Raw genomic sequence first — 12,236 nt, 5'->3', positions numbered from 1 at the left:
ATGGATCGATGCGAGTTAAGGCATTTAGTTTGCGGTAGTCCACTACCAATCGATACGAGCCATCTGGCTTTTCCACCAATAGTGCTGGTGCTCCCCAGGGTGACTTTGAGTGTTCGACAATGCCGCGATCAATCAGGTCCTGCACCTGCCGCTCCATCTCCTCACGTTGGGAGTAAGGAATCCTGTACGCACGCTGGTAAACGGGCGATGAAGTGCCGGTTTCTATCCTGTGCTTTATAACGCCACAGCAGCCCAAATCCAGGTTGGACGCGGCGAATACCTCCGAGTAGTCGTTCAGCAAACCAGCCAGAGCCTCCCTCTCCCTGGATTTTACGTGAGAAAGATCGAACGACACCTTTGGAGCAGCCGAAGGACTAGCATGCTCTACAGTTGCGAGTACCGTATCGGTGGGCTCACGTTGCTCTATCGCAGAGGTGAAGAAAGCCAATGTTTTGTTCTTGGGAAGGCTCAGTGGCTGCTGGCTACAGTTAACCACCCGTAGGGGCACTCTGTGGGCGTCATTAACTGTCACGAGGCACGCGGCTGCCTTCAGGCCATTGCTGAGAGAGTCGACCGGCTCAAGCACTCCCACGGCGCCGCTCTCTACATCTGAAGGCACAAACGCGTACAAAATGTGCTCCGACCAAGAAAGGACGACCGCCTCCTCGACCAGCCGGACGGCAACCCGCGAATATACCTTCTCCAATGATCCCACTGTTTGACGGGTGTCAATATCGGTAATGCGAATCTCAGCCCCTCTCCTGTTCAAAAACGGAACTTTTGAGCCGCCCGCATTAACCTCTTCCTCAGAGAATGAGACTACTACCTTCCCTTTTCTCAAAAAATCCTTCCCTAATATACCTGACACTCCGTTTGGCAGAGACACCGTGTCCGGGCATACGTAGCAGGGGTGCTCCAATGCAATTCCGCCGAGAGAGAAGTGTAACCGGTAGAGTCCACTTATGCCAAGAGGATCCCCCGTTATGCCTACAAATTTGGTTGCCATACCACCAGACGCTTCCAACACCTCGCGGTCCCCCTTCCTTCGAAGCGTGTTAAAACTGCTCTCCTTAAGCAATGTCACCTTTGACCCCGTATCTATCAACAATTCCATACAACAACCATTTAACTTGCAACGCACCACAGGGCATGCCTCGTCGGCCACACAAACTACCACCACCTCATCATCTACTGCTCCCTCCCCACGCTCCTCAGGCTGGGGAGGACTAACTAGTTTTTTGTGTCGGTATCTGGAGCCCCGCTGTAGGCTTGCTTAGGGCGTGTCTCGCCTGCTTCTCTTTGTGGCTCCCCACGGCGCACGTTTTGGCAGAACCTGGCGATGTGTCCGCGACCCTGGCAAGCGAAGCATACGATTTCTTCAAAATCTCGCATACCGCGCCTGTAGCTTTGTGGCGGTCTCCGGTTTCCAGCGAATGGGCGCTGTTGAGCGCGCGCTTCAACCTGGCGTTCTACCTGCTGAGATAGCAGCTGTTCCAAGCGATCTAACCGCTCTGTCAAGAGAGCAACCTCAGGGTTGAGCACCGCTCTCTCTATGACGCGTACTCTCGCTGCGGCTGTCGTTAACGCCTCATTTCGTTCCTCATCCAATGCGGCCTCCACGGCTTGGTCGAAATTGCTCGGCTTGCGCGAGAGCACGAACCGGCGCACGGGGTCTTGCAGACCAGCCACGAACAAAGCGGTCATTTCCTCTTTAAGTAGATCCTCCGCGTATTTCTTCCTTAGCTGGTCTCCTTCCTCCTCCCTGCTTAACGTATCGCGTGCTAGGCGCTGAAGCCGCGACGCAAATGTTCGCACGTCCTCCCCTACCATCTGTCCGGCGTCACGGAACCTCTGTACCCGCACGTGACGTGGTTCAGTGTCGAAATGCTCAAACGCGAGCTTCTTAAATTCCGCAAATGATTTTGTGGATTTTACTTTTTCGTCTCGCCATGCAAAATCATGAGCAGCTCCTGCCATCTTACACCTCGCCATTCCCAGCATTTGAGCATCGGACCATCCCCCCATGTTCCCAACCTCTTCTAGCATGGAAAAGAAATCGCAGATTGGAACCCCTGTCTTATCTCCTGTAAACGTCGGAATGACGCTTCCTAATGCCAGCATGCTTGCTCCGAGCGACGGCTGTGGAGTGGGAGCTCCCTCAGATAAAGACATTTTTTTTTTCAAGCCCTCCGGTGCCTCAAGCCTCTCAAATGGGAGTAAAAGTCCCACAATCAGTCCCGTGATTCCCTTTTGATTACAATTTTGAAGTCATGAATGTCGCAGCATTCAGAGGACATTTGCTTTTGAGACCCCACTCCTGACACCAGTGTGATGACCTCCATAATGCGCAGGTCCACACGGGACGGAGAGGCAAAGAGACACCGTATGGCTCAGTTTAAACAAACAGGTATATTCAATAATTACACATGATTAAGATTATACATCAGAGGCTGGGGCGTCCGAGCATACGTGCCGACGACTTCATGGGGGCGATGGAGTGGCTCCGGAGTTGGGCTCGAGCGGTTGCTGGCAGAAGCTGCACGCCGTCGGGCTTCGGCGCTGAAGGCCCTCTTCGCTAACGATGTCGTCCTGAGCGTGTATGCAGTAGAATTTCAATAGTCGTCCGTTTCTTCGAGGATGGTTCACAAACCCTTCCTCTAGTGTCGTTCGGCTTGGAAGATGAACAGGAGGCGAGCTTGTAGATAATGACAGCAGAGCATAATTTTACAACATACATATACAGAGAGTTAAACTGGAAAAAGCAGAACTGAATTTACAAAAGAACAAACTTTGCACTACTTTACTCATCGACCGGGCAGGTTAGTGCCTAAGTAGCATCACATTACATGCTAAGCATGGAGCCCCAGCTCAGACTGGACTGCATCCGTTTACATGCGCTTTTAAGCACTTGATTAACAAAGGACTAAGGGCGGTCATTTTCAGTGGCCCGCCCAAAGCATCAATTCTCCAATGAAAAATAACATGCGAGATGGGGACAACCCCTTGGGTTGGGCTTAGCCTCGAACCCAGATTCTTGTTAACAATACAAACTAAATAAACAACAAAAACGTCACCACTCTCTCTCAAGTGAGAGTATCCACAGGCTCTCCCTTCGGAGCTAATCCTTGCCTCAGGCATGCATACCGCCACCCACCATCGGTCCGCGTCGTTCGTCAGCAACAGAGGAGGGGGCGAAAGCGCCCTCGATGCTGCCGCGCTACCGACGGCGGGACACAGCTAATAATCATGAAGGGGTTCGTCTGTCGCTCCGGGAAACCAGATTAAGGGCCGCCCCTGTTTTCCCACATTCTTGGCGAGTCTTGCCTGTCCGCCATGACAGGTGTCCGTCACGGCCATCCTGGGAATGCGCTTTTGTCCACTTGCGCCTGTCTTTCCACATTCTTGGCGAGTACTGCCTGTCTGTCTGACAGGTGTCCGTCACGGCCCTTCTGGGAATGCGCTTTTGTTCACGAGGCACCGCGGGAAGCTGTGGGTGCCTTCCCGGCGATAGCCCACGTCGTAAGGGGGTGGGGGGTCCGTGCGTCAAGCGACAATTTTCGTTCCCGGTATGTACTCGGGGCTCTCGCTTATACTGGGGAGCGGTTTCCGCGTGTGCCGGCGTCCTGCTTTCTGCAAAGGTATGCAGCTGGAAAAGAGGGGCGGCCTTAAGCCCCAACTCGATGCACACACAAGGAATGTACCTCGTAGCACACAAGGAATGTCACACTAGTACCCGGCCCTGTGTGCTGTGCGGCAGCCCTGACGAAAGGTGACAGGGAGGTTTTTTGCTGGTGGCGGTTTGACCGGCCTGGATGTCCGTGGCGAAGTGCCATGGGTAAATGCTTGTTGCACCTTCATAGCTTGCAGTGGCTTTCTCGGCTCGGGGGCTGCCTCTGCGATGTCCCTGTGTTTGAACTGATATCCTAGCTTCTCTGCGACCAGGTGCTCACTCCAGGTGCTGGCTCATTACAGTAACCGGCAACGGTCATGTAAACGTCCTGTCCGGACTTGCCCCTGTACATGCGAAGGTCGCAGCGACGACAGTCCAGTGGCTTCCCCATGCCCGACACCTCATCTGCGGGTAGGCTTAGTGGAGCCCCAATAGGCCCAGCAACGCCGCATCGGTATTTCGCGACTCCTACCAGGAGGGTTGCGTCCTTCCCTATCTTCTTGTCACACATGGATTGTTCTGCCTCTATGCTCTTCTTCAGGAGCTTTATGGCCGCTCTGTGGGCGCGGGCTACAGGACAGAGTCGAAATCTTGCTCGGTGCACAATGTTGCCAGGGCTGTGTAGACTTGATCTAACTTATCTGTAAACCATATCATACAACAGATTGGATAGAACTCCGGTTTATGAGGATGGAAAGTTCGCATATTTAACGCGATAGCGTTAAACGCCCTGTTCTCCAGAAAATCTGGTGTCGGTGTCTGCGTTATGAACGAAAAAACACGGACGTGGAGGCAGGTGGGCTACCTAAGTCACGTGACATTGTGACATCATCACAACCAGCCCACAGAAGAGCGAGCAAACTGTCTACTGTGGCAGGTGACAGTTAATGATTGGCTGCTCGGGAAGAGCAACCTGGGCCGCACAAGGCCCACCGCTGGGAGCACCTGCCCTTACACGGCAGTGACGCGTCACTTAGCCGCGGCATCACTGCGCTAGGAGAGGTATAAGTACTGCCAGGGATCTATGAATGTAAATTATAAAATGACCTTCTGCGTATATGGGATTTGACTCGTAATGCTATTACGTCATACTCTTAAAACGGAGCTTAATTCCTTCATTTTTTCAGTTCTTGTTAGGGCGCATTCGGCCCATTTCGAAAAACTCCTTAAATATTTAATCACTAGCTTCGTATGTACAGTTTCGCTTGACAAAGACATCGCAGGCGATGACCTTCTATTCACTGTCGCGTGCGATTCTAAGAACGAAAGAGAAAAAGTGCATCTGCGAGCTCGTGATCTCGGTACAAATCCTGGAGCCTGCTTTCTCGAGACCAGAAGTAGTGTCGCCATTGTAGCACTATCAAGCCGAAGCTTTCAAACAGCGACCCGTTCCCCACCGCCTAGAGAGCGACGGGTCCGCTTCGCAGATCCTAGTTTTGTGTACAGCACGCAAAAACCCATCATCAGCTCCTCGGAAAGGTTTCCCCAACTCACGGAAAACCACCACGCCACCAGCAGCGGAAGCATCGGGAGCCGCGGCAGCCTGCAATACCGAGCCGACATTGCGGCCGCGATTTCATCCACAGCGGCCTTCTTCGGACGGCCGTTGCCATCACTTGGGTACCAGTTCCTGCAGGAACCTGCGTTCTTTCCCACTCCCTGGTGGAAGGCGCCTTTGTTCGACAGGTAGCCCGAAGTCTTCGACCCTTCCTCTGAACCAGAGGTCTTCCGGGAGGTTCTAGCAGACGACTGTGGCACGTCGGCGCTGCTCTGGTTCCACACCATCCAAGTCGGACTGCCGGCAACAGTGCTTATGACCGTCGTGTTCGCCCCGGCGCTCACCGTAGACCTCCCGACTCCCGGAATCGAGGCGGCAAGCGCGGCAATGGAGATTGCCGCGCGTGACAGCAAAGTTGCGGTCCGGCTGCGACCGTTGGAGGCACCAGAAAGCAGGGAACCGACCGAGACCGTGACCCGCAATGGCACAGCCTACACTGCAACTAAGCGCTCACGGCACGTAGTGAGGACTACGTATCGCGGCCGACTGTGCGAGCCAAAGTTCCGCACGCGGCACCCCATTGAGAACCGAACGGCAAGTGCATCATTTTCAACAATTCACCTATAAATTTATGTAACTGCGTGTGCTTATTTGGAATCTCCAACTGGCAGAGAGGGACAAAAATTGTCTTTACGATCTCATGACAATCACCTAAAGAGCCCTGTTCATATGAGCACCACAGGTACACATTCTGCGATGACTGGACAACAGGCAGGCGGAAATCACTGAACGCTTTTAGTTGAATGCCGGCTAGCGTCATGCCGCGGCGCAATACACAGAACTCCATTCACTGCGCGGGCTGGTTCCAGACTGATTTGTGCTCATGGTAGCTTTCAGTAACAAGGAGTTGAAAATTGTTAGTCCACTCTGGACGCGCCTGGCTCTGATCCCACATCTTTTTCTTTCTGAACCGCTGCCCTTAATACGCCTTTAATTTTCGTATAATTCAACAGCCATCTGAACGGGTAAATGCGACAAGCAGTGGTTATGGTACTCAACAAAGACCCGGATTCGATCCTGGTCGCGGCGGTCGCATTTCAATTTATGCGAAATGCAAGAGGCCCGCGTATTGTGGGATGGCAGTCCAAGTGAAAGAACGCTACGTGATCGAAATGAACCGGAGCCCTCAACTACGGCTTTCCTCACAACCTGAATCGCTTCGGGACGTTAAACCCTACAAAGCCATAAACCATGAAATCTGACCTATTAGAGTGCGAAGAGCAGGCTTCTCTTTAATGGCAGAAGTATTGCTAGAGAGGAATCATCTTTGCCGCTGCCATGTCGCCACGTACAGGACCCCCTCAAGTGGTGGATTGATATTCATTAATGAGAACCTTTCACGGGGCACCGTGAAGAGCAGTATTGTGTGACTTATAATTAGAAACCATAAGAAGTACCACATGCAGTGGACAGACCTTCATTTGCCTGGTTCACTTTTCATTTACCTGCCTGGAACTGTCAAAAACTTGCACTGATGCACCCTGGTTTCAGCACAACACAGCTACACCTCCGCGCCGAATATGCGGTTGCACAGAATTCCAATCAGTTCGCTTCAAATCAGGCGTCATTTAACAAATGGTTTGCAGTGGTTCGCTGCCAGAAAAATGATACAGTTGCGACCGGGAGTAGAATGAATGAAGCTGAGCTGGTAGCCTTTGGAACTGTCCACCCTCACGAGTCGCAAAAAAAAGGACATGCTTGAACCCATGTTGACGGCAGAGTCGGCGGCCCCGGGTCCCGAGATTAGCCAGGTGTCCCCGGAAGGTAGAATGAAACGGCAGCTGCACTATGCGTTGACGAAAGGCAAATGAGAGAGTTTATATGACAAGAGGAGAGAATAAATATATGCAATGCCATGCACATAGTTATTGGAATAAGCAAGATTTGATTAAAATAAAAAAACGGCGACAGTCAAAGTGCAACGTTAACCTCGAGGTAAAACAACAAATAGCAATGCTTCTTTCGGCTACTAAGCAGGAAAAAGTAATGAATAGCTATTGATTATTCAGTATTCTCTAGGCACTTCTAACTATGCCATTAGGCCTCTATTACTAATGAGTCGGGGCATGCATATCGGGTGCATAGGATTCTTAGTTCTGTTCCAGGATCTTCGTGAACGCTATGTACCGTTAACGATTCCGAAAAAGCACGTTTGGTCGCTACCAGTATAATATAACCAATCATTTTAATTGAAAAAATAATACCGGGGGCATGGTATGGTGAAGGTGGAAAAGAACTGCGATTCGATGAGAGCTTGTTTCTTGAGAATCTTACGAGATCCGTGCATTGTGTCTGTTATGTGGCCAAATACAGCTTTCACCGCAAAGGGAAGCTCCATAGGCTCGTGATTGTCTTGTATGGATCTTTATAGGAACAACACCTAGTCATTGTACACACGGGTGTGCTGTGGATTGTGTTCTTTTTTGTGTGGTTAAGTATGGACAATGGCACATGAAATTCATGATGCGCGAAACAGCTTGTCTGCTCTATATAAACCCATTAAATTTAGATTAACCGGTGCATGTGGATATTCGGGGGCCTTCTTCCGGATTTGTTCGTGCCATTCCCATCGGTTTAGTAGATTTTAGCTGACAGATGTTCTCGCCAGAGCCTTGCTTTCTTCTAAAAGTGCCCCTGTAGAGAATTGTATACAAAGCAAACACCTTTTTCTCACAATCTCCTGTACCTAGTAGTAAATTTTTGTTTCAGGTGAACTTAGCATCCCTAATGTCCCAAACAGTTTTACTTTTTATGCCATATAACCGACAGAGCAAATATTTCGCGCCATAGTGAGTATGACCGCAAGTTGTGCGCCTGTTTTATGCACACATTTTTTTTATTTACCGGCCATATCAATTCCTTTTCCTAACTTTAGGCGAGATGCGCATTTTAAAAGCAGAAGTAAACTACTCGATTCATCGGGTGTTTAGATGACAAGTCTTGGCAATGCTATGTTTCTATTTGCATTAGTTAAGACAGAGTGCCAAATTTAAACCTTCATGTAAAAGATTGCCCGCTTATGTTTTGTTCCGACAAAATTGTGTTGTGCCTTTCTTGAGGCCTTCTTACCGTTTCGGCGGAAAAACATGCCTTCGATGGAAACAGAAGACGTCGTCTGAAACTGTCGAACCCACTTCGGGACTTTTGCAGAACTTGGTGCAACTTGAGAGGGTTCGCGGCCTCTTTCTTCGTTATGCTCTCTCGCATGGCTCGGTAAAGTCTTTTTCTCAAGGATCTCTAATCTCTTAGAACTATCCCGTGCTAGGGCGAGATGATGGCACAATTCTTGTTCGGGGCAGTGAGCAAGGCTCCGGCAGCTCGACTGTGTGCACACCCATTCGCTTCAACCCCATAAAGCCAAGGACACCATTCGATATAGATATCCGTGTTCACTGCATTTTAAAAGTACTGAAGACGAGTCAGGACTGTCTTTCTCGCAGAGTGCATCGTCTGCGGGTTGGTGAGTTGCCTAAGCGTCCTGAGTGAATTTCTGAATCTCTCTATCTCTTCTTGTTCTTGATTTCTGACCAGGTTCTGGATTGTTTGTATTGCAGGCCTCATTTTGGACAGGAATGTGCGATGGAATCCGGCTCCACAGTAATGCTCTCCGGCTTTTCTCTTTAGTTTATTGCGTCAGATCTAAAATATCCTTCAGAGCACGCTCGCAGAGCATTTCTCCTCTCCTATAGAACAATTTGTCAACATTATTTATCAGTAATCCTTGACATCAGTAAATTCTTGTGCTATCTAATTTACGCGTATGCGTTCCATCTTGCACTGAAGAGCGCCCCAAAGATGCGCAGATTGTCATCGGTGTGTTCTTGTATTTCACGGTCTCCCAATAGAGAGTTGCGTCATCACTGTTGCTTTTTGGCTTACACCTATATGCGACACCTTTAGCCTTGTCGGCTACAGCTCCATATCCCTGTGCTTTTCAGTACGCGCTATAGTGTGAGCGAAGATGCTTGCATCTTCGTTGCATTGCTGCGCAACACATCAAAAAAAGAGAACAGAGACAAGTCGACACGCATGTTTTTGTTTCTCGCTTTTTGCTGTGTTGCCTTGTGATTCAAGGGATTATACGAACTCTGAAAAAGGTACAGTGAAGATGCATGCAGCTTCACTTACACTAGAGCGTGCACTGTAGGGCCCAAGAATATGGAGCTGTAACCCTGTGGTGCCCTGCAATTCGTCATAGATCACCAACTAGCCCGCACAATCTCATTATCGTATAATCAGCTCTTCCAATGCATAACATAATTTCATGTGCATACATTTGCTTGTACCCCATTGCTTCACGTTGCTTAAAGATGATGTGATTCATCCCAAGACTGAAAAGAAGAGTATAGACAGAATCAAATCCTGCGCTCCTTCTCTGTAGTTCACGAAGATTACAGCATTACTCAGGCCTTTGTAGGCATTGGAGGTTCGGTTTTTCGGGAAGATGCACTTAAGAAGCGTAAAGTTTTCGGAGAGTTGGTGACTCTTGGTAACCGAAGAATTCCGCGGCAGAAAAAGACGAGGACGAGATGTATCGCACACACATAAGCGCCAACTGTCCACTTTATTGTAATGTGGTCAAATCTCTGAATGCGTACAAGACGACGCGAACACAATAAAAATTGGCAAAGAAGGAAGAACGCGTAGACGGTCGATATGACTGCGTGGCAAACGCCGAGTGAAGTATATTTAAACATCAAGCAAAGGAACAAGAAGTGCAGCCAGCGAACACAAAACAGCGATGAGAGCGTAAATTAAAGATACGAAACCAATTTCAAATAGATGAAAGACGACGTTAAAACTAACGAGGAAACTCCCTCGGGCTGGGAACGAACAAGTGAAAACAGATGAACAGCATCGAGTAGAGCCGCGTGAAAATGAAATAGCAAACCCACGGAAGCATATTAAAATAACAAAGGAAACCATGAGAATACAACCTAAAATGTCAACAAAAGCGCGGTTAGATTTAAAATTATAAAAAAAAATGTGCTAATAACAGGGCGCAGAGGCACAGACATTTCACAGTTGGCGCTTGTGTGTGGTACCTCTCGTCCTCGTCTTTCTCTGCCGCGCCATTCTACGCTTAACTCCATTTTAGTTTCATAGATCTTGCAACTGCACCTCCAGCAATCTTGAATATTATGGCCGCATCGCCGTTCTGTATCCAGGGCCGGTTGCACCTCTGTGGCCGCCACTCCTACACCTGCTGCGCCGTGGAGAGGGGAAGCGAGGCCTTCTGCAGCTCCTCGTTGCAATCCTGTTTGAGGGGCGCTGCCGACAGCGTGCACCTGTGCAACCAAGGAGCCAATCGGTTCAGAGGTCTAGGAGTCTTGGCAGCTGTCTGTCGAGCTGTGTGCACAGGATCGGCGAGAAACCAGACGATTGCTGCTACAAGAAGACTTTCCTCAGCCCCCCGTGCACCAGGTGGGCAGTCGTACAGCGATGGCAGTAGCACTGTAAGACTCCTTTTTGTTGAAGCTCACAAATAACATGGCAAGAATTTCGAAGACGAATTCACTCAGTGGCACACCTCCCCGAGACCATCACGACCAAACTAGTCAGAAAACACCGTCTTTGTTTACGGTCTTCCACCGGCATTGAAAGCTTGAGAACTTGAGGGGCTAGTTATAGTATATATACAGGAAAGAAAAATGACTGCTTTTTTCATGTCAGAAAGCATAACAAATATTTTTACGAAGAACTGTGGCGTTTAATACTGAGGTTAAAAACTTAATTCACCTTCAAATTTAAGTCGCATTTGAAAGGTATTAAGGGCACGCAGCGTGCACGCGTGTTATTAAGTGTTACTTAACTCGAGCACCGGCTGCTCCCGGCGTTATTCGCTAATTTGTAGTTAACAGCAAAGTCATCAAGAGATAAAGACGCATGACTAAGCTGCGAAGAGGCTTCGGATTGTCGGAATTTTGTTTTCAGTTTTTCCGTAACCTCGCTAGTGCCCCTTTAGTCTTGTTCTCAACTTACACCCTAATACAAATTTCATTAAAAAGCTCAGTGTTTCGCTTGACACGGTGGGAACGTGCAGGTATGTGTCGGCTGAGACGTGGTGGTTCTTCGGCGGGACGGCCTGCATCCAGAGGAAGTGGCCGCAGAAAAGCAGAGCTGCCCTTCCGGGCAAAGCCGACTGTCGTTCTTGGCGATTGTGCAACGCGGCGTGCCTGCACCGAGAGCGAGGGGAGGCCGACAGTTGCGCTGCGATGCCCCTCTGGCAGCGCCCTGCAGCCCGACGGAAATCCCGGCACCCGTACTTCGCCGACATACGGGTCAGCAGCTGCGCCAGTTGCGTCAGGGCCTTGACTCTCACGCTTGCGAAGCAAGGATGCCTCGTCGGGTCGAACATATTCGATTCCGTGGCGCTCTGCCAGCCGGCTTCCATTGGCCAGTGAATCTATCCGAGATGCCACTATATACTGTGTTCTCAAGATTTGGGCTCAGTGGCACCCCGACAAGAACTGCACCAAATCGCGCATGTTTGAAGCTCGGATCAGGCGGGGGTCTTCGCTATTTATTCGTCCGTCCGAACGTCTTGGTTGCTAGATATCAAGCCATGAAAATCAAACGTTTAGCTCATAACATTACTTCACCAATGTAGTCTGTGCATGCCTGTGACTTGGCGTTTCTGCAAGACGCTACCTAATAAAAACTTATAACATGGAATAAACTGCACAGTCACCACGAATTCAATCCTCGATCTGCGTATTACAAGACTACCGACCACAAGTTATGGGAGGGCCTTCTTCGTCTCACGAGCTTTCTAAATCAACCGATTAAGCTCAGTGCTCTGGCCCGATGGTCGTTCCGTTTGTCGTCGTCTTTCCGGGCTCGCACTCGGCGGTGTGCACACAGTAGAGATGGCTGTGCCCGCTGCACAAAATCAAGCGGCGTTAATGCGAAATGAGCAAGACACTTCGCGCAGTATTTGAAACACTCTCCAGAATTGTGAACGTAAATATCCTGGAACATAACATTCGTCCCCATACATATGCGCTC

Source organism: Amblyomma americanum, chromosome 5 (genome assembly GCF_052857255.1).
Source record: "Amblyomma americanum isolate KBUSLIRL-KWMA chromosome 5, ASM5285725v1, whole genome shotgun sequence".
In the NCBI taxonomy this organism is placed as follows: Eukaryota; Metazoa; Arthropoda; class Arachnida; order Ixodida; family Ixodidae; genus Amblyomma; species Amblyomma americanum.
The sequence above is the reverse complement of the archived record's forward strand: the minus strand, read 5'-3'. Positions refer to the sequence as shown.